The sequence below is a fragment of the Lepidochelys kempii genome, chromosome 6 (assembly GCF_965140285.1).
Source record: "Lepidochelys kempii isolate rLepKem1 chromosome 6, rLepKem1.hap1, whole genome shotgun sequence".
Classification (NCBI taxonomy): Eukaryota; Metazoa; Chordata; order Testudines; family Cheloniidae; genus Lepidochelys; species Lepidochelys kempii.
In genome coordinates this window covers 127,138,434-127,156,583 of record NC_136385.1, presented here as the reverse complement: position 1 = coordinate 127,156,583, position 18,150 = coordinate 127,138,434, and the positions used below count along the sequence as shown (strand labels likewise).

At 53.1% G+C, this 18,150-nt stretch overlaps 1 protein-coding gene across 2 annotated transcripts in view; it reads left to right on the top strand.

The window, feature by feature from the left end:
• The first annotated feature begins 7,287 nt into the window (after positions 1 to 7,287).
• The window catches only part of GNG2 (G protein subunit gamma 2), a 94,957-nt gene continuing 84,094 nt past the window's right edge, over positions 7,288 to 18,150 (top strand). The window contains exon 1 of one of the 2 annotated variants that reach the window (XM_073350143.2): positions 7,288 to 7,491. The gene's annotated coding sequence lies outside the window, so the exon portion shown is untranslated. Of the gene's footprint in view, positions 7,492 to 7,515; positions 7,811 to 18,150 lie in introns of those variants that run through there. The other variant, XM_073350144.2, reaches the window with a different exon arrangement.

The window sequence follows — 18,150 nt, the reverse complement described above, 5'->3', positions numbered from 1 at the left end:
GCCACATTGCTACTTGTTCTTTATTCAGATCTGTGCTCGTATGAGATGTCTGTTTGCTGGTCGGTGAGAATTTCCAGAAATCATGAAAGGAAAGTCTTGTGGTTAAGGAGATGGAGTGGGAGTAGACCAGGGTTCAATTCCTGTCTCTGCCCCTTGTATTCCTTTGTGCACACTATTTAACATCCCTGGACCATCATGTCCCCATCTGTAAGAGTGGGATGATTACGCTCACCCACTTCCGTGAGGCTTTATGAGCCTTCTTCCATTAAGCTTGTAAAGTGCTTTAAGGTCTGTGAGGGAAAAGCTCTATCAGAAAAGCTAAATGTTGCCATTATTTCATTAAGATTGTACATAAGGTGGATAGATGTAGTCTGACAGCTCTGTGGCATAGGTCTGAGAAGGATGCTTTAGATAGGTGTGTTGTACTAACAATTACTAAATGATACATGATGTTCATCACAAGTCAACTAAAAGACGCTAACTAGAAGGACGTCTCCGCGGGTGATCCTGTGTAGCAAGCTGTGGCTGCGTGCATGCATACCGGCTGTCAACAAGGATCGCATTTGTGATCTGCTGTACCAAACGGCCCAGGGCCCTGCTACTTATGATCAAGGAGCGATTGTTAGCTGTGAGTAAGCAGGAGGTTGATGTAGCCACAGTAGGTAGCCACGCGTGATAGACATGCAATAAACCAGCGCATTACACTGGGCTATTCTGAGTGTGTATAAACTGAAGCCATTAGCTTGGTTACAGAGGTAGGCTCTGATCCCGGTGGGAGACATTGCTGCGTGTCCTCAGAGACCCAGGCTCAAGCTTAAGGGTGATACAGGATACTGGTCATGGGTCCACCCATGCATCCAGGCTTAGAAAGTCCCCTTATTAGTAAACATCTCTCCAAATGATTTCATGCAGCTAAACAGTCCTCACGGCTCTCAGAGCGCCTCTGAAAATCAGGCTCAAAGTGTCCCAAATGAGGCGCGCCCCCCCCCCAAACCAGTGACCACTTCTGAACATTGCTGTCTCTTTATCCTGCTAATAAAGGGTGTCTCTTGTAAAATGCGTATTATCATTATGGATGGGTGTTGCCAGAACACCTAGAGGTCCCGACCAGGACTCCGTTGTGCTAAGCACTATGCACTTGATCAGGGAGATGGAGCAGCTTCCAGATGAGGAGTGATTAAAAAGACCAGGACTGGTCAGCTTAGAAGAGAGGACTAAGGAGGGATATGACCGAGGTCTATACAATCATGAATGGGCAGGGGGGAGAAAGTGAACAAGGAAGTGTTGTTTACCCTTTCACGTAACACAAAAACCATGGGTCAGCCACAGAAATTAATAGGCAGCAGGTTTAAAATAAACAAAAGGAAGTATTTTTTTTCACACAGTCAACCTGTGGAACTCATTGCCAGGGGACACTGTGAAGGCCAAAGTTATAACTGGGATAGATTAATCAATTAGCCAAGATGGTCAAGGATGCAACCCCCATTCTCTGGGTGCCCCTAAACCTCTGATTGCCAGAAGTTGGGACGGGATGGATAATTGCCATGTTCAGTTCATTCCCTCTGAAGCATCTGGCATTGGCTATTGTCGGAAGACAGGATATTGGGCTAGATGGACAATTGGTTTGACTCAGTATGGCCATATACTTTTACATTCATATAAAAGGAGTCTCTGACTCAAAGAGCTCTGGTTCTTGCTAAAAGCTCTGTGGTCTCCCACATTCTTCGGGGCCAGTACCCCTGGTTTAGAGAGGATTCATGATACTTTTCAGTAGATTGAAGATTTCAAATCCCTCATATCATTCCTTCTCTTTGCAATCTTTTCTGCTAGTCAGAAACACAATCAGCTCCGTTAAGCTGCTTGAGCCAAGCCAGACAATGAGCCCATTAAAATATTACAGCTTTCATTAAGAATTTTAATAAAGCAGCATCATGTAAAATGCCACCTGATTCCACGGAGATTCTTGCTTCACAGCCCCCAGGGGCATGTCTACACTGCAGCAGGGAGCGAGCTGCCCAGCCTGGGTAGTCAGACTCGCACTAACGGGGCTCAAGCTAACTCAATAAAACCAGCAGTGTGGACCTTGCTGCACTGGCAGAGGGTCAGGCTGGCCACCCACACTTGGACCCACCCGATCCCCTGGGTGAGCTGGTATTTAGCAGCTCAGACTAGCATTTTGAACTTGCCAAACCTGCAAAAATCTAAACGTTTTACATCTATAAAGCATTTCATTCCATCTTCAGTGTGTATAGTTTCCTGCAAAGAACAACTGTAGACTTCTTTTGCTCTCTGTGCCTGTAATTTTGCAGGTGCAAATAATTATCCTGGTGTACAATTTGGGCTATTTACACCTACAAATCAGATATTTAAAAGTCTCTAATCAGGTGCTGACAGCTAAATGAGCTAAATTGTGTCTGGTTATTTTTGGGTGCAAATACTGGGGGCAAAAAAGGAAGCCATCTTAAAAAAAAAAAAAAACCAAAAACCCAGCAATAAACCCTACCTCAGTGCTTCCCTATGGTAGATTTCTTCCCACATGTTCCCCTTTAGAGCTTTCAGACTTGTTACAGGACACTTTAGATTAAATGACTAGAAACGGAGTTATATTTGTTCTTACAACATCAAAGAAAATAGGAGGGACCAAATATTTAAATAGCCTCCTTACAGATGTAGTGTCACCGCCCAAGGCAGTGCAGCTAAGTGGACGGTGCCCTGGACTGGGGGGCTGAGAAGATCTGGGTTCTATTCCAGCTCAGCAATGCTAGGGGAGAGGGAGATGGGGACAAACCTGCCCGGCCTGCAGTTACCTCGCCCCAGAGGAGTCACTGCTCCCTTTGGAAAGGTTTGCTTAGAAGCAAAACACTTTGATTAGCTCCTACAGGCAGCATGGTGGTGGGTCAGGGCCAGCCCTGTGAAGGGGGTGGGGACTGGTGGAGCAGGCTGACAGTGTGTATGGGGGGGGGGGGGAGGGATAGGGAGGCAGGGGAGCGGGGCTGCAGTATGTTTGGGGAGGTCAGGCCCGAGAGGTGGGGGAGATAGTAGTGTGTAGGGGGGTCAGGCTACCAAATGGGGGGGGGAAAGCAGTGTGTGTAGAAGGGGGTGGGGAATAGCAGAGGGGGTAGCAGTGTGTATAGGGGAATCAGTCCGGGGGGGGGGTGCCGGGTAGCAGTGTGTATAGGGGAATCAGTCCGGGGGGGGGGGGGTGCCGGGTAGCAGTGTGTATAGGGGAATCAGTCCGGGGGGGGGTGCCGGGTAGCAGTGTGTATAGGGGAATCAGTCCGGGGGGGGGTGCCGGGTAGCAGTGTGTATAGGGGAATCAGTCCGGGGGGGGGGGTGCCGGGTAGCAGTGTGTATAGGGGAATCAGTCCGGGGGGGGGGGGTGCCGGGTAGCAGTGTGTATAGGGGAATCAGTCCGGGGGGGGGTGCCGGGTAGCAGTGTGTATAGGGGAATCAGTCCGGGGCGGGGGGTGCCGGGTAGCAGTGTGTATAGGGGAATCAGTCCGGGGGGGGGTGCCGGATAGCAGTGTGTATAGGGGAATCAGTCCGGGGGGGGGTGCCGGATAGCAGTGTGTATAGGGGAATCAGTCCGGGGGGGGGGTGCCGGGTAGCAGTGTGTATAGGGGAATCAGTCCGGGGGGGGTGCCGGGTAGCAGTGTGTATAGGGGAATCAGTCCGGGGGGGGGTGCCGGATAGCAGTGTGTATAGGGGAATCAGTCCGGGGGGGGGTGCCGGATAGCAGTGTGTATAGGGGAATCAGTCCGGGGGGGGGGTGCCGGGTAGCAGTGTGTATAGGGGAATCAGTCCGGGGGGGGTGCCGGGTAGCAGTGTGTATAGGGGAATCAGTCCGGGGGGGGGTGCCGGGTAGCAGTGTGTATAGGGGAATCAGTCCGGGGGGGGGTGCCGGATAGCAGTGTGTATAGGGGAATCAGTCCGGGGGGGGGTGCCGGGTAGCAGTGTGTATAGGGGAATCAGTCCGGGGGGGGTGCCGGGTAGCAGTGTGTATAGGGGAATCAGTCCGGGGGGGGGTGCCGGGTAGCAGTGTGTATAGGGGAATCAGTCCGGGGGGGGGTGCCGGGTAGCAGTGTGTGTGTAGAGGGGAGACCAGCAGGTGGGGAAGTGGGGGGGTCAGCGTGGGGGGTAGTAGTGTGTGGGGAGGGCCAGCATAAGCTGGGAGTGGTAGGGTGGGTACGGGATGGGGAGGAGATGGAGGTGGGGGCAGTGTGTGTAGGGGGTCAGGCCAGAGGGATATCCGTGGGGGAGGGACAGTGTGTGTAGGGGTCAGACCGGCCTGGGGGGGGATATCAGAGGGGCAGAGTGTTGGGGGTCAGGCTGGGGGATACAGGGTGCAGTGTGTGTTGGGGGTCAGGCTGCGGGATGCTGGCGGGCAGTGTGTGTAGCGGCAGCCGGGGGATATGGGGGGACAGGCTGGCCTGGGGGGGATATCAGTGGGGCAGAGTGTGTTGCGGGTCAGGCTAGGGGATACGGGGACAGTGTGTGTAGGGGATGAGGCAGAGGGGGAGTGTGTGTAGGGACAGCTGGGGGATACGGGGGCGCAGTGGGGGGGTGGAAGTGTGTGTAGGGGGTGAGGCTGGGGGATATCCATGGGGCAGCAGGAGGCAGTGTTTGCAGGGGGTGCGGCCAGGGGGATATCAGTGGGGCAGCAGGGGGATGGCAGTGTGTGTAGGGGTTGCGGCTGGGGGGAGATATCCATGGGGCCGGGGTGGGGGGGGATATCCGTAGGGGGCGTGGCAGTGTGTGGAGGGGGTGCGGGCGGGGATATCCGTGGGGCAGAGGGGGGTGGCAGTAGTGTGTGGAGGGAGTGCGGCGGGGGGGGATATCCGTGGGGCGGGGGGGGTGGCAGTGTGTGGAGGGGTGCGGCGGGGGGGTGGCAGTGTGTGGAGGGGTGTGGCGGGGGGGGATATCCGTGGGGCGGGGGGGTGGCAGTGTGTGGAGGGGTGTGGCGGGGGGGGATATCCGTGGGTCAGAGGAGTGTGTGGAGGGGGGCGGTCGGGGACGGAGGGGTGGCGGTGTGTGGAGGGGTGCAGCGGGGGGGGATATCCGTGGGGCGGGAGGGTGGCGGTGTGTGGAGGGGTGCGGCGGGGGGGGATATCCGTGGGGCAGAGGAGGGGGTGGCGGCGTGTGGAGGGGTGCGGCCGGGGCCGGGAGGGTGGCGGTGTGTGGAGGGGTGCGGCGGGGGGGGATATCGGTGGGGCGGGGGGGTGGCGGTGTGTGGAGGGGTGTGGCGGGGGGGATATCCGTGGGGCGGGGGGGTGGCGGTGTGTGGAGGGGTGTGGCGGGGGGGATATCCGTGGGGCAGAGGAGGGGGTGGCGGCGTGTGGAGGGGTGTGGCGGGGGGGATATCCGTGGGGCGGGGGGGGTGGCGGTGTGTGGAGGGGTGCGGCGGGGGGGGATATCCGTGGGGCAGAGGAGGGGGTGGCGGCGTGTGGAGGGGTGCGGCGGTGGGGGATATCCGTGGGGCGGGGGAGTGGCGGTGTGTGGAGGGGTGCGGCGGGGGGGATATCCGTGGGGCGGGGGGGTGGCGGTGTGTGGAGGGGTGCGGCGGGGGGGATATCCGTCGGTCAGAGGAGTGTGTGGAGGGGTTCGGCCGGGGCCGGGGGGGGCAGAGGGGTGCGGCCGGGGCCGGGGGGGTGGCGGTGTGTGGAGGGGTGTGGCGGGGGGGGGATATCCGTGGGGCAGAGGAGGGGGGTGGCGGTGTGTGGCGGGGGGGGATATCCGTGGGGCAGAGGAGGGGGTGGCGGTGTGTGGCGGGGGGGGATATCCGTGGGGCGGGGGGGTGGCGGTGTGTGGAGGGGTGCGGCGGGGGGGGGATATCCGTGGGGCAGAGGAGGGGGTGGCGGTGTGTGGAGGGGTGCGGCGGGGGGGATATCCGTGGGGCAGAGGAGGGGGGTGGCGGCGTGTGGCGGGGGGGGGATATCCGTGGGGCAGAGGAGGGGGTGGCGGCGTGTGGAGGGGTGCGGCGGGGGGGGATATCCGTGGGGCAGAGGAGGGGGTGGCGGCGTGTGGCGGGGGGGGATATCCGTGGGGCAGAGGAGGGGGTGGCGGCGTGTGGCGGGGGGGGATATCCGTGGGGCGGGGGGGTGGCGGTGTGTGGAGGGGTGCGGCGGGGGGGGATATCCGTGGGGCAGAGGAGGGGGTGGCGGCGTGTGGCGGGGTGCGGCGGGGGGGGATATCCGTGGGGCAGAGGAGGGGGTGGCGGCGTGTGGCGGGGGGGGATATCCGTGGGGCAGAGGAGGGGGTGGCGGCGTGTGGAGGGGTGCGGCGGGGGGGATATCCGTGGGGCAGAGGAGGGGGTGGCGGCGTGTGGCGGGGGGGGATATCCGTGGGGCAGAGGAGGGGGTGGCGGCGTGTGGAGGGGTGCGGCGGGGGGGATATCCGTGGGGCAGAGGAGGGTGTGGCGGGGTGCGGCGGGGGGGGATATCCGTGGGGCAGAGGAGGGGGTGGCGGCGTGTGGCGGGGGGGGATATCGGTGGGGCGGGGGGGTGGCGGTGTGTGGAGGGGTGTGGCGGGGGGGATATCCGTGGGGCGGGGGGGGTGGCGGTGTGTGGAGGGGTGTGGCGGGGGGGATATCCGTGGGGCAGAGGAGGGGGTGGCGGCGTGTGGAGGGGTGTGGCGGGGGGGATATCCGTGGGGCAGAGGAGGGGGTGGCGGCGTGTGGCGGGGGGGGGATATCCGTGGGGCAGAGGAGGGGGTGGCGGCGTGTGGAGGGGTGCGGCGGGGGGGATATCCGTGGGGCAGAGGAGGAGGTGGCGGCGTGTGGCGGGGGGGGATATCCGTGGGGCAGAGGAGGGGGTGGCGGCGTGTGGAGGGGTGCGGCGGGGGGGATATCCGTGGGGCAGAGGAGGGGGTGGCGGCGTGTGGCGGGGGGGGATATCCGTGGGGCAGAGGAGGGGGTGGCGGCGTGTGGAGGGGTGCGGCGGGGGGGATATCCGTGGGGCAGAGGAGGAGGTGGCGGCGTGTGGCGGGGGGGGATATCCGTGGGGCAGAGGAGGGGGTGGCGGCGTGTGGAGGGGTGCGGCGGGGGGGATATCCGTGGGGCAGAGGAGGGGGTGGCGGCGTGTGGCGGGGGGGGATATCCGTGGGGCAGAGGAGGGGGTGGCGGCGTGTGGCGGGGGGGGATATCCGTGGGGTGGAGGGGGCCGGGGGGGCAGCGGGGCGCGCCGGCTCTGCGGGGTCCGGAGCTGCGGGCACCGGCCGCCTGGGGGCCCGCGGGCGGTCGGTCTGGCGGTCTGGCGGGCGGCCCGTGGGCGGAGGCGGCTGCGCGGGGCCGGGCCGGGGCGGGGGCCGCAGCGGGCGCGGGGCGAGCGCGGAGCCAGCGGCGGGGAGGAGGAAGTCGGAGCCGCGCTGCTTCCTGCCCCCGGGAGGATGATCGCAGACAAGGCTGGGTGGGGACGCCGCTGAGCCCGCCGCCCCTGCCGGAGAAGGCGAGCTCCAGCTGTTCCCCCTCGGGCGAGCCGCGAAGGGCGCTAGAAGGTAAAAGCACCGATCTCAGGGCGGCTCCGTTCAGCTCCGGCCCCGGCTGGCTAGCGACGGGGGCGGGCTGGGCGAGTCTCAGCCGCCGGGTCCTTTTGTTAAACCGACCCATTTACACCGGGGCAGGCAAGCGGCGCGACGCTGTTTCCACCCAGTTCCCCGCGAGCCGGAGCCGGAGCCGGGCGGCGCGTGTGCATCGCTCCCCGTGAGCCGGCGCGGGGGCTTGGTACGGTCGCTCGTTTAAACCCGCCTGCTCACACACGCTACATGGTTGTGGAGTGAGGCTGCCGCTGGAGGATGTGAATTGCAATCATCACGGGTAAAAGCGTGCGCGGAAATTGCTTTGCTTGACAGCCATAGGTGCAACTGGGCTCCAGAGATCCGCCTTGCGTGGCTGCCGTTTGCAAACGGTCTGGTCGTAGGGACTGAGGGTCGCAGGAAAGTGGCCGCTAGACATGCATACCCTGCTCAGATAGCCAGGGAAACCGCCCACGCTCCTCTGGGAGGTGTTAGGTATATTTGAAGTTGTTTACTCTAAAGCAAAGGAAGAAACGGATTCGTTCGAACCCGTAACCGTGCGTTCGTTTCAGCTGGAAATGCTCCGCTTTAGGAAGCATTTCCAAAGTGTTCACTTCAGCTTTCTCGACAAAATGGGCCGTGGCATTCAACCTGATGATGGTGAGATGGAGCACCAAAAAGTGGAAGTGCAGATTGCTGGTCTCTTAGCAGAATGGTGGCCAATAAACAAGGTGCAGAATGCTTTCCCCTGGAGAGATCCTATAAGTCCGTTTTAATTTTAAAATATCAGTGTCTCCTACTCCCCTTTGCAGTGCCATTCACAAATCGGAATACAGGGAAGGGACTGTTTTGGGAATTCAGATTGTAAAAATTTTGCATGGAAAAACAGATTGGGGATTAGACTGTCCATAAAAATGGGACCTTTTACAAAGAGTCCAGTCTCCTCAACAAAGATTTAATTTAGAATTTTTGATCCTCAGTTAATCAATTGATTTACCATTGTAGGAAAAGCTTTTTCATGGATGAATAAGGTCTAGTGTTCCATTTATTTATTTGTTTGGGGAAGGGAAGGGGAGGGGAGGAATTTTCATTTAACTGAAATCAACCTTCCTCCCCGAAATAGTCAGTATATAACCAAACTCCAGCATTTCAATCATACATAAATGTCTAATTCCCAGTCTCTTTGGATTAGAATCTTTCCACCCCTTAAAGTTATCATTTTATACCAAAGATGGAATACCAAAGTATTATCCACACCCTTACTCCACCTCCTCATACAGAAGCATTTGGACAAAGCACAAAGGAGCATCTGTACAAAGGATTTGAGTTCAGATTATTATTTTTATTACTGGGATTTAACAGGAAATACTGGTGATCTGTAACTGTTTAATGAGGAGTAACCATGGCAGAGGAGTATTTTGTCTACATTGCTGTTAGAAATATATGCAAAACTATATAAATGATATACAGATGCAGGTGGAAACGAACTTGGGAAACTTAATTCCCTGGGTTTGTTTTCAAATAAGGGACTTGATGGAGGAGAATCACTTGAAATGTAAGTCTTTCTTGCTACCTTGATTGAAAACGGCTTTATGTGTATACAAAAATCCCCATCTCTCTCACACCACCCCCAAGATATTATTAAAGTTAGAGAATAATCAACTAAAAGGTTAACTTGTAGGACAGAAGTAATTTTCATACTGTGATACTTGTTGTATTTAGCTCACTGTAGTAATTTAAAATTCAGTTTATTGTTTCCATATTTTATTTAAGGAACCATAGACTGGCATAAAACTGATTTTTCTGGCCAACTCCCAATCAGGATCCTCCCACTGCTCTCCCTAAGACAACACCGAAGCACAGCTTGTAGTTCTCTGCCCAGTAAACAAACCTCTGAATTGTCAGATAGCTTGGACCAGAAGATTAACCTGTATTTCTATGCTGTATAAGGGAAAAGGTTTCCATGTATACTGGCAGCATGATATGTCCAGTGCAATAATGGGTTTTATTTTTGGTTGTTTTGGGGTTTTTTTGTTTTTTTTTTGCTTATAGTTTGGCTGTATTAACTGGATTTCACTGAATACATTTTGAGACTGAAATTTTTAATCCTCTTTTCTGCCATATGGCCAGTGGATGAACTGAAATGAGACTCCATTAATTATCCCATAGAAAGCACTAGGGTGAAGCGCTTGTGTTTTTTAAATTGCCTGCATCTACTGAGTAGATGTGGTGTGTTAGAAGCACTCAGTGCAAAAGCCTGTCTCTAATGCTGTAAAAGAGCCACGCGGAGATTCTTGATCAGTTTAATTTAAGGCAGTGCTCTGAATGCAGGCCCCATGTGCTGTTGAAGCACTTATTCAGAGGATTATAATAGGTCTTTTCTAATACACCACAAATCTTTTGATTATAGCATTGCAGTTGGTACCGTCCGTTCCCTACCCCATTGTTCACCATGAATATGGACATAAATCAGTACCACTAGGCTGCTGATCTATTCTGCCTCAGTCATAGTACTGTTTGGATGAGATTCCTCCCCACCACCCTGCCCGGAACCAAGAAGGGACCAAAATATATTAGTTTTTTTGTTTTGCTTTTGTTATGTTTTCCCCAGAAAATAAACTTCCCCTCCCCCCCCCCTTTTAAAGCTGGCCTTAAGAAGAGCTCTGTGTCAGCTTGAAAGCTTCTCTCTTTCACCAACAGAAGTTGGTCCAATAAAAGATTACCTCACCCACGTTGTATCTCTTATCTCCTGGAACAAACATGGCTACAACAACACTGCAAACTACATAAGGAGTCATGTCTACATACTAAACATATTTTTTCTTCTCATTACAGTATTAGTTACTGTACCAGGAGCCTATCAGAAACAAGTGTGGAACCAATGAGTGTTTCCAGAATGGGGAATCAGGTCATGGGATCCCATGTCCTGTTGGTTCTTTAATATATTTTTTCCCTTGCACAGATGCATTTTCTGTTTTTGCTTTAGGCAAGGAGGGGATGGAAGAAAGGGCAGGCAGGGTGCCCTGATTTAGGGAGGGCGTTCTGGGTATAAGGAGCGTCCTGGAATATGGTGCATCCACATCGCGTGGGAGTGGAAGGAGGGCATTCAGAATGCGGGAGGAGTTGGCAATTGTAGTGCATGGGTGGGGGGATAGTGGGAAACCGGGCTGGAGAGTTAGGGAGGAGCCAGGCTGTGCACAGTCTTGGAGAAGGATTTGAACTGGATACAGAATGATCCATTTTCTTTTCTGGAGCTGCTAATTGCTTTTAAATGCTGCATGAGGAAGGTTTCTAAGCAGCATTCAGGAACGACTTGGCTAGCACTGTGAGTTTCTTGCTGGACTGCTTCTCTCCAAGGCATGCTTCGTGCCGCTGTGCTTTTCCATCCCAGTTATCCTTGTGACTGAGTGTTAAAGGAGGGAGTGTCCACTTTACTTGTGGGAGTTGCAGTGTGTACCTTCTGCTTTTGGTCGTCAATGGTGTATTTAATTTCCCATATCTGCCAACTCAGCCTCCCCCTATGTGATGGGGATGTGTCTTCAGGCAATGCACAGGAGGTGAGAAATATTTGTGGTCCTGTCTCTTTGTTTGGGAAGCCTTTTCCCTACTCCTTTGGGGGCAGTGTAGGTGCTGTACACCCAGTGGCAATCCTATCATAGGATCATGGAATATCAGGGTTGGAAGGGACCTCAGGAGGTCATCTAGTCCAACCCCCTGCTCAAAGCAGGACCAATCCTCAATTTTTGCCCCAGATCCCTAAATGGCCCCTCAAGGATTGAACTCACAACCCTGGATTTAGCAGGACAATGCTCAAACCACTGAGCTATCCCTCCCCCCTATGGAAGGTGGTATGGTATATATCTTGAGCAGGAGTGATGAACAGAGCGAGTTCAACCAGAAAATATCTGGGACTATAAGCAGTACAGAATTGAGGATCCCCTCCTGCCCCCCCCCCCCCAAAAAAAAGTGTCTTGGATTTTGTTGCCTGCAGCTTGGGAACTAATCTTGAAATGTGGGAGAGCAGGTGCAGCAGTGAGGTTGTTTCCATACCCTAGTGAGTCTGGTGTGGTACCTCTAGGGAATCCCGCTGGCACAGCTCTTACTCCCCAGTCTCACCGGGGCCAGCAGTTTATTCGGAACATATTGAGACTAGCTCTCCAGACGCAGAACAAGCAGCAGAAATCGGCTCACCTGAAATCTTGGCATGAGCAAGCACTGCCCTAGTGGGCTGCCGCTGCAGGGTGCGTGTTCCAAGTTCAGGGAGTCTGGGAGCCTCCGCCCCGTGCCAGCTGGAAGCTCCAGGGAGGGGTCAGTCCTGGTTAATGAAAACCTCTGTCCCATTAGAAAGCGACTGTAAAACACAGTTCAGACCAGACAGGGCTGCACTTAAAGTGCTGCTCTGTCTCAGGCAGTCTGCAGAGACATACGTTAAAGGAAACCTTGGGAGCTGCCTTGGCTTCCCATTCAACCGAAGTAGCTAACTTCAGATGGGCTCAGCCAGTGCCCAAGCATCCATCTTGGTGCCTTCTCTAGTCATCTATTTCTCATGCTGGCCTTTGAGAAATTGGCTCGCAACTGGATTTTGATTTCAGGGAAAGTTATAAACCTAGTTTCCTCCCTGTTGTTGAATACTTCGGTGTGTGCATTTCCTGGTGGCACGGCACTACCTCTGGGTGTGTGAGTGACTATGCGAGGAGCCAATACCATCTTAACCTCTTCTGGATGATGAGTCAGATTCTGCCCTCGCTTACATGCCCATGCCACCGCAATGTGGCCAAAATCTGGCAAATCTCTCCCCTGGTGGGGGAACCTGGGGTACTGTAGGGTCACCATATCTGCTCTTAGGCCAACCACTCTGCCCACTCAGCTGCTAACCTAGGATGTGTGCTCAGAAGATAGAGGGGCGGTCAGGCCTCCCCTTCACTCCAGTGATCCCTAGCCATCATAACCACTCCTTGGGGTCCCCGCCCACTGGTGCAGGTTAGAGTAGCCTAACCCATAGCCAGGGACTGGCCTGGTGAAGGGCAACCCCTGCTTGTGCAAACCCTCTCCTCAGCTGCACCGAGAACTCCTTGGCCAGAGCTTAGGATCTAGCTCAGTACCTTTATCTGCTTGGCTTCTGGCCAGTGAGCTGGCTTACCATGAAGAGTGAGCAGAATCCACAGGGTTTTTTGTTTGCGAGTTGTTTGCCTAGAAGGAATCAGCCAGTTAGCTGCCAAGAAAAGGCCGATTTCAAAGACGTGGAAGATGTAATGCAGAGGAAGAAGAAGAATTAGCCATTCTGGCTGGATTCAGGCCAAGGTGACGTTCTGCTCTCGTTTTGAAAGGTGATGATGTTAGGCTGTGAGAGAAGAAAAGGGTTGGTTTGTTTTCTGGCAAGCTCTAAATCATACTTGGTCCTGCAGTAACTTAAGATCAGCAGAGCTTTCCATAGTGTGTGTCTAGATGAATGATTCATGATTTCTGCTCCGTATTTCCTAATTTGCCAATGAAATCTGCTTTCCATAGATGACAGCTGACAATTAGCCTTGGCTCTTGTTAGCAGAGGACAGTAATTGGCAGATGCATTGGAGAACAGCTGACTCTAGCCTTGGGGAAGATAGAATTAGAAGCAAGTAAAATGGACTGAGTGCCGGGTGAACAGAGCTTTGAGCTTCCACCGAACAGTGCTGAAAAGAGGCTAGTGAGAGCCAGTGTGACCATAAGCCAAGCCAAGCCAAGTGGCCTGGAGGATGCTCCTTGCATGCTGGGGGCTGGGTTCTCAGGACTGCTGAGGCCCTAAGCAGTGGAAAGTGGCTTTAAAGCAACCAGAGATGGCCTGTGGAGCATTTGCTCTGTGCAGGGGAACGCTGCTTGCCAAAAGCTGGCAGAGTCCGTGCAGCAGTTTTGTGCGCCCCGTTCACTCCTCATACTGGGTGGGAGGAGGGGATGGTTTTGGGAGCAGGGAGGGGAACTCTGCTAGCCCTGATCCTCCACTGGCATAAGTTAGAGCTGCTGACCTGCAACTTTAACTTGTGCCTAGGCCCTTTGGCTCAGGGTTAGAGAACTGTAACCAGGTTCCTTCTGTGTTCGCCCTCTACTTGGCTGAGTTTGTTTGGGGCGGAGAATCTGCCCCATCAAGTTAGAATTCCTTCCATTGTATTCTCTAATCCACTAGCAAATATCATGTCCTTGCTTCTCTTGCTTGTTTTAGTTCTACCTTTTAAAATAGGGCCACGAGATTGCAAACCATTTGCAACAGAAGCACGTATGTTATCTCTAAACAATTGACAAAGTCCCATTAGTGGATTATAGTGCTGGGACTTGCATGGATTTATTTTAGATGGCTGAAGCATACAAGGGGTTGTTTTTTTTTTCTCTGCTCACACCAAGAGGAAGGCAGAGCCGATTCTGTCTCCAAAGATCACAGCAGCTGTGTTCCACGATAACTGAGGGGACAGTATTCCTGCAAGGCGCGTGTGTGCGTGCATGCCGTCTTCAGCCTAAAAACGGTGTTTCAGAGGCAAAGCTTTTTTTCTTTTTAAAAATCCGTGAGTCATTTTAAGGGACAACCACCTCCAGTACATGTGGTTACCATAGTAATTAGCCCTGGCAAGATGGCGGATTGTGCGATGTTAAATCCCTGTTGAAGTCTCTCACCAGGAGAGACCTGTAGACCTGTGTGGACTCTAGGAGAGACCCTCAAGAGTTTTGGGGCCTGATCCTGTATGCCCCACCCAGGTGAAAGTCCCCAAGGAAGGTAGTGGGAATTTTGCCTTTTTTGAAGAGCGCAAAATTAGACCTGAATGATTGTAAATTTTGCCCTCGACTCCACAGCTGCAAAAGCCACCGTTGCCTGAAGTCTCCTCGCACACGGGGCCCTGGAGCTGGTTGTCCAAGGTTTTCAAGAAGACAGGCCCCCTTTCATCCCCCGCCCCTCGGGAGAGCGTCTGTTACTAAGGGAGTTGAAACGCTGAAGCAAGGAGACAGGCTGGGGGAGCGGGTTCCTCTTCTTCAGAGGGCAGATGAGCGCCACAAGGATGCCGAGACAACACCTCCCAAGTCATGAGTGCAGCGGGGCAGGGCCTGTGTGCTATGCTCTGGCTCTTCCCTCCCCATTCCAGAGCAGCATGTTGGTCAGCGGGTGAGGCTGATGCGGGGGGGGCCACTTTGTTTCTAAGCCACAAAGCTGGGAAATCTGGAAGTGCAATGCCTTGATGTCTGTGGGACACAGCAGCGAATGTCCAGAGGATTGGAAGGGGATCGGGGCTACCTTGCCTGTATCCATCCACCCCAGACACAACCTCACATCGGAGGGATTTTCCCTCTGATACTGCTGCTTGCTGCCACCCTCACTTTGAACGTTTTTCAGGGCTATTCCCTGAGCTTGGTTAAAAAGCCAAAACAATACGCGGACATGGTGCCTCGGGCCCGACTGCGATTCTCCTGCCATGGCTAATGCTCATTCTTACTTCTGTTTCTTTCGCTACATTCTTATGGGGTCTTTTTCACTTCCTTGCTTCCACTTGTCTCATCTTTTTACTTTTTGCTGATTGGCTCATCAGTTCGGTGAAGCTTGCTTTGATGTATCCCCCCCTCCCCTTTCTAAAACCTCGTCAGATGTTTTCTCATTACTGGCTTCTGCTTCAGCGTGTTGCTTTGCCGAAGTGCGGGCAAATCGGATTTTGAAGTCCTCCTCCCTCTACTGGCTCTCCTAAGATGGACAAGATCTTGTATTGTAGCAATGGAGGGAGACGTGCTTTAATGCTTTGAATGTAGGCAAAGAATGGCTTCTTCACAGAGTGGATCTGTGTAGGCTAGAACTCTCATACACCTAGTCCATGGGCTGGATCCCCGGCCTGTTTGATATCTGTATGTGGCTTGCATTGTGTCCAATTCTGGGGAATCTAAGCTTTCATTTTAAAACCCTCACTATTTTTAATCATCAGCATTGTGAAGAAAGTTCCTGTTTGAATGTCACTGGTATGGTGTTCTCTGCCAGATTTGGAAGATACCTCTCAAAGCCAGTGTTTCAGGCTGTGAGCTCCTCACTCGCACTAATCGCATGAACTTGAAAAATTAATTCCAGGTGATGAAGACTAAAATTTCATTTGCCACAGGAAGGCTGTGATCTCTGGGCAAGCATCTCATTGACATCCATGGGAGATCTGCTGGGGATTTAGGATATAGCGCTAAATTGATACCCCTGCTCATGGGCCATAGTTAAACATGGGATTTGACCCTCTCCCCTGAAAGAGTTTGACACCACTCATGTAACTGTTTCAAATGATTACAAATATGATGCACTGGCAAGGAGGGGGGGCATTACAATGGAGTGGGGAACAGTTCCATTTCGGCTGCATCTTGCACCCTGCCTTCAGCTCGACTTTTGCAGACGGAGCACCACTCACTGAAGGAAACATTCCAGCACTTACAAACAGCCGGCCAGCTTTCCGCTCTTAGCCTAACTTATAGCAGGAAGCAGGAGGTCAGGTAAAAGTTTAAACTCACATGAGCTTTGATGGAAGCAGGAGTAGCAATAGGCGTCTGGGAGTTACTTATGTTGTTCAGACCCTTTCCTCTTTTCTAGCTGCTGCTGTTTCTTCTTTTTGGTTCCTTATTCATGTCCGTTTCTTCTTGTCCCCATCTACAATAACAGCTGGAGTAGTCCTAGGGAAACGGTGAGATGTCACCAGTGAATGCTGTGGCCAGATCTAATGAGCATGCATCGCTTTGGGTGTAGAACCTGTGACTGAGGGGGGGGGGGGCCCTGAGAATCTGGATGTTTGAAATCTATCCCTGTCACCTCCGCGGAGAGCCAGGCCTGACAGCTTAAATACACAATTGCTTCCCTCCTAAGGGCAACGCACAGGGCATGGGATGCCCCTTAAATTGGCCATCTTGCAGCAGCAGCTGTACGTACAAATCTAATTCACTGGCAGAAGTCCGAGGGGGAACTACTGCTTCACAGGCAAGTGCTCTGTGGCTGTACTAAAGCAACAATGATTGGGGTTCAAGTCGGTCAAGACAGCTCCAGCCAGAATCTGTGGTCTGCCAGCCAAAATGGTCTTTTATTTAAGACCAAGAAACGTAATACTCAACGTGGGAGGAAAGTTAAGTTTGTGCAACATTGTGGTGAGCAAAGCATCAGTAAATACAGTGTTACGGTTCCCACGCCAGCCGTAACCGGGGCCTTGTGTTGCTTCATATGCTGTTAACTTGCCTGGCTTTATATAAAAATATGACTATTAATGCAAATACTCTATATACCCAGGGGAACCAGGTGATGGTTGCTGTGGGAACCAAGACTTTGAATTTCCTGACTGGTGTGCAGAAAACCTCACTCATCATTTTGCATTAACAGTTTATGGCGCTTACCTTTTCTAAAGGCCAATCTGTGATGGGTGATGTGAGCTTCAAATGTATGCACCAAACACTTATTGCAGCTCTTAATTGACTGCAGCTAGGGTCTGGCTCCAGCTGCATAGGGGGTCTGATCCATTGAAGTCCTTGGGAGCATTTCCATGGGCTTTGGTCGAAGCCCATAATTTGTAGATTAAGGCTGTTTGAAAGTGGAGCTCTCTCCAAAGCTTTGAGGGTTTGGAGAGAGCAGGAGCCTGAGGCAAACCCTCCTGGGTTTGGGTTACAAGGCCAAAGCCCAATTGACGAAGTCTGAAAAACCCAAAGCCACTTTGGTTTTGTTCACTGTTCCATCCAGAGCTCCCCAGCTTGCTGCACTGTAAAGCAGTTAGTGTCCAACAGTGTGCAGCATGGTCCGAGTCTTGGACAGCTCCATCACTTTTGTTTTATTAACCATACTACTTCAGACATGTCCAGGTCATGTGTCGTCCCACGGCAAGTTTAAAATAGATCTATATTTGGAGATATCTGAATTCAAAGAAAGTCTCTCAAGATTGACTTTAGCCAGGAAAAAACACATTTCTCCCCGCTTCCTCCCGCCCAGTGAAGAAATGAGCAAATGGAATTGTTCCAAGCTTTACAAACAAATGAATCCTCTGCCTGCAGAACACTCCATGGTGACTGGACAATGGATGTACTGTGACTGCTGCTTAAGCCAAATCAAACTAGTTTTCATCCTTATCTTGTCCTCCCCTTGCTCCTCACTCATTAATTTTCTTCACTTGTTATCTCTCACCATCATTGTCGCTCAGTCTATGTAGTTTGTCTGAGAGAGGATCAAGAGGTGACTTGACTATGGTCTACAAGTACCTACATGGGGAGGAGATTTCTGATAGAAGATGGCTCTTTAATCTAGTAGGAAAAAGTGTAACGAAATCCAGCAGTTGGAAGCTGAAGAGAGACAAATTCAGAGTAGGAATAAGGTGCAAATTTTTAAGTGTGGTTGGTGGGTAATTAAGCATTGTTCAATTTATCTAGGGGGATGGTGGATTGTCCAGCTCTCGCAGTCTTTAAATTAAGGCCGGATGTCTTTCTAAAAGAGATGCTCTAGTTCAAACTGAAGTCATGGGCTTAATGCAGATGTTACTGGCTGAGGTTCTCTGGCCTGTATGATGCAGGAGATCGGACTTGATGATCATAACAATCCCTTCTGGCCTTAAAATCCATGAATCCTCTGGTAAGGTGGTCAGCTCTTTGAGGAAGGGTATGTCTCTTTATTACACAGGTACCTCACTCTGCACA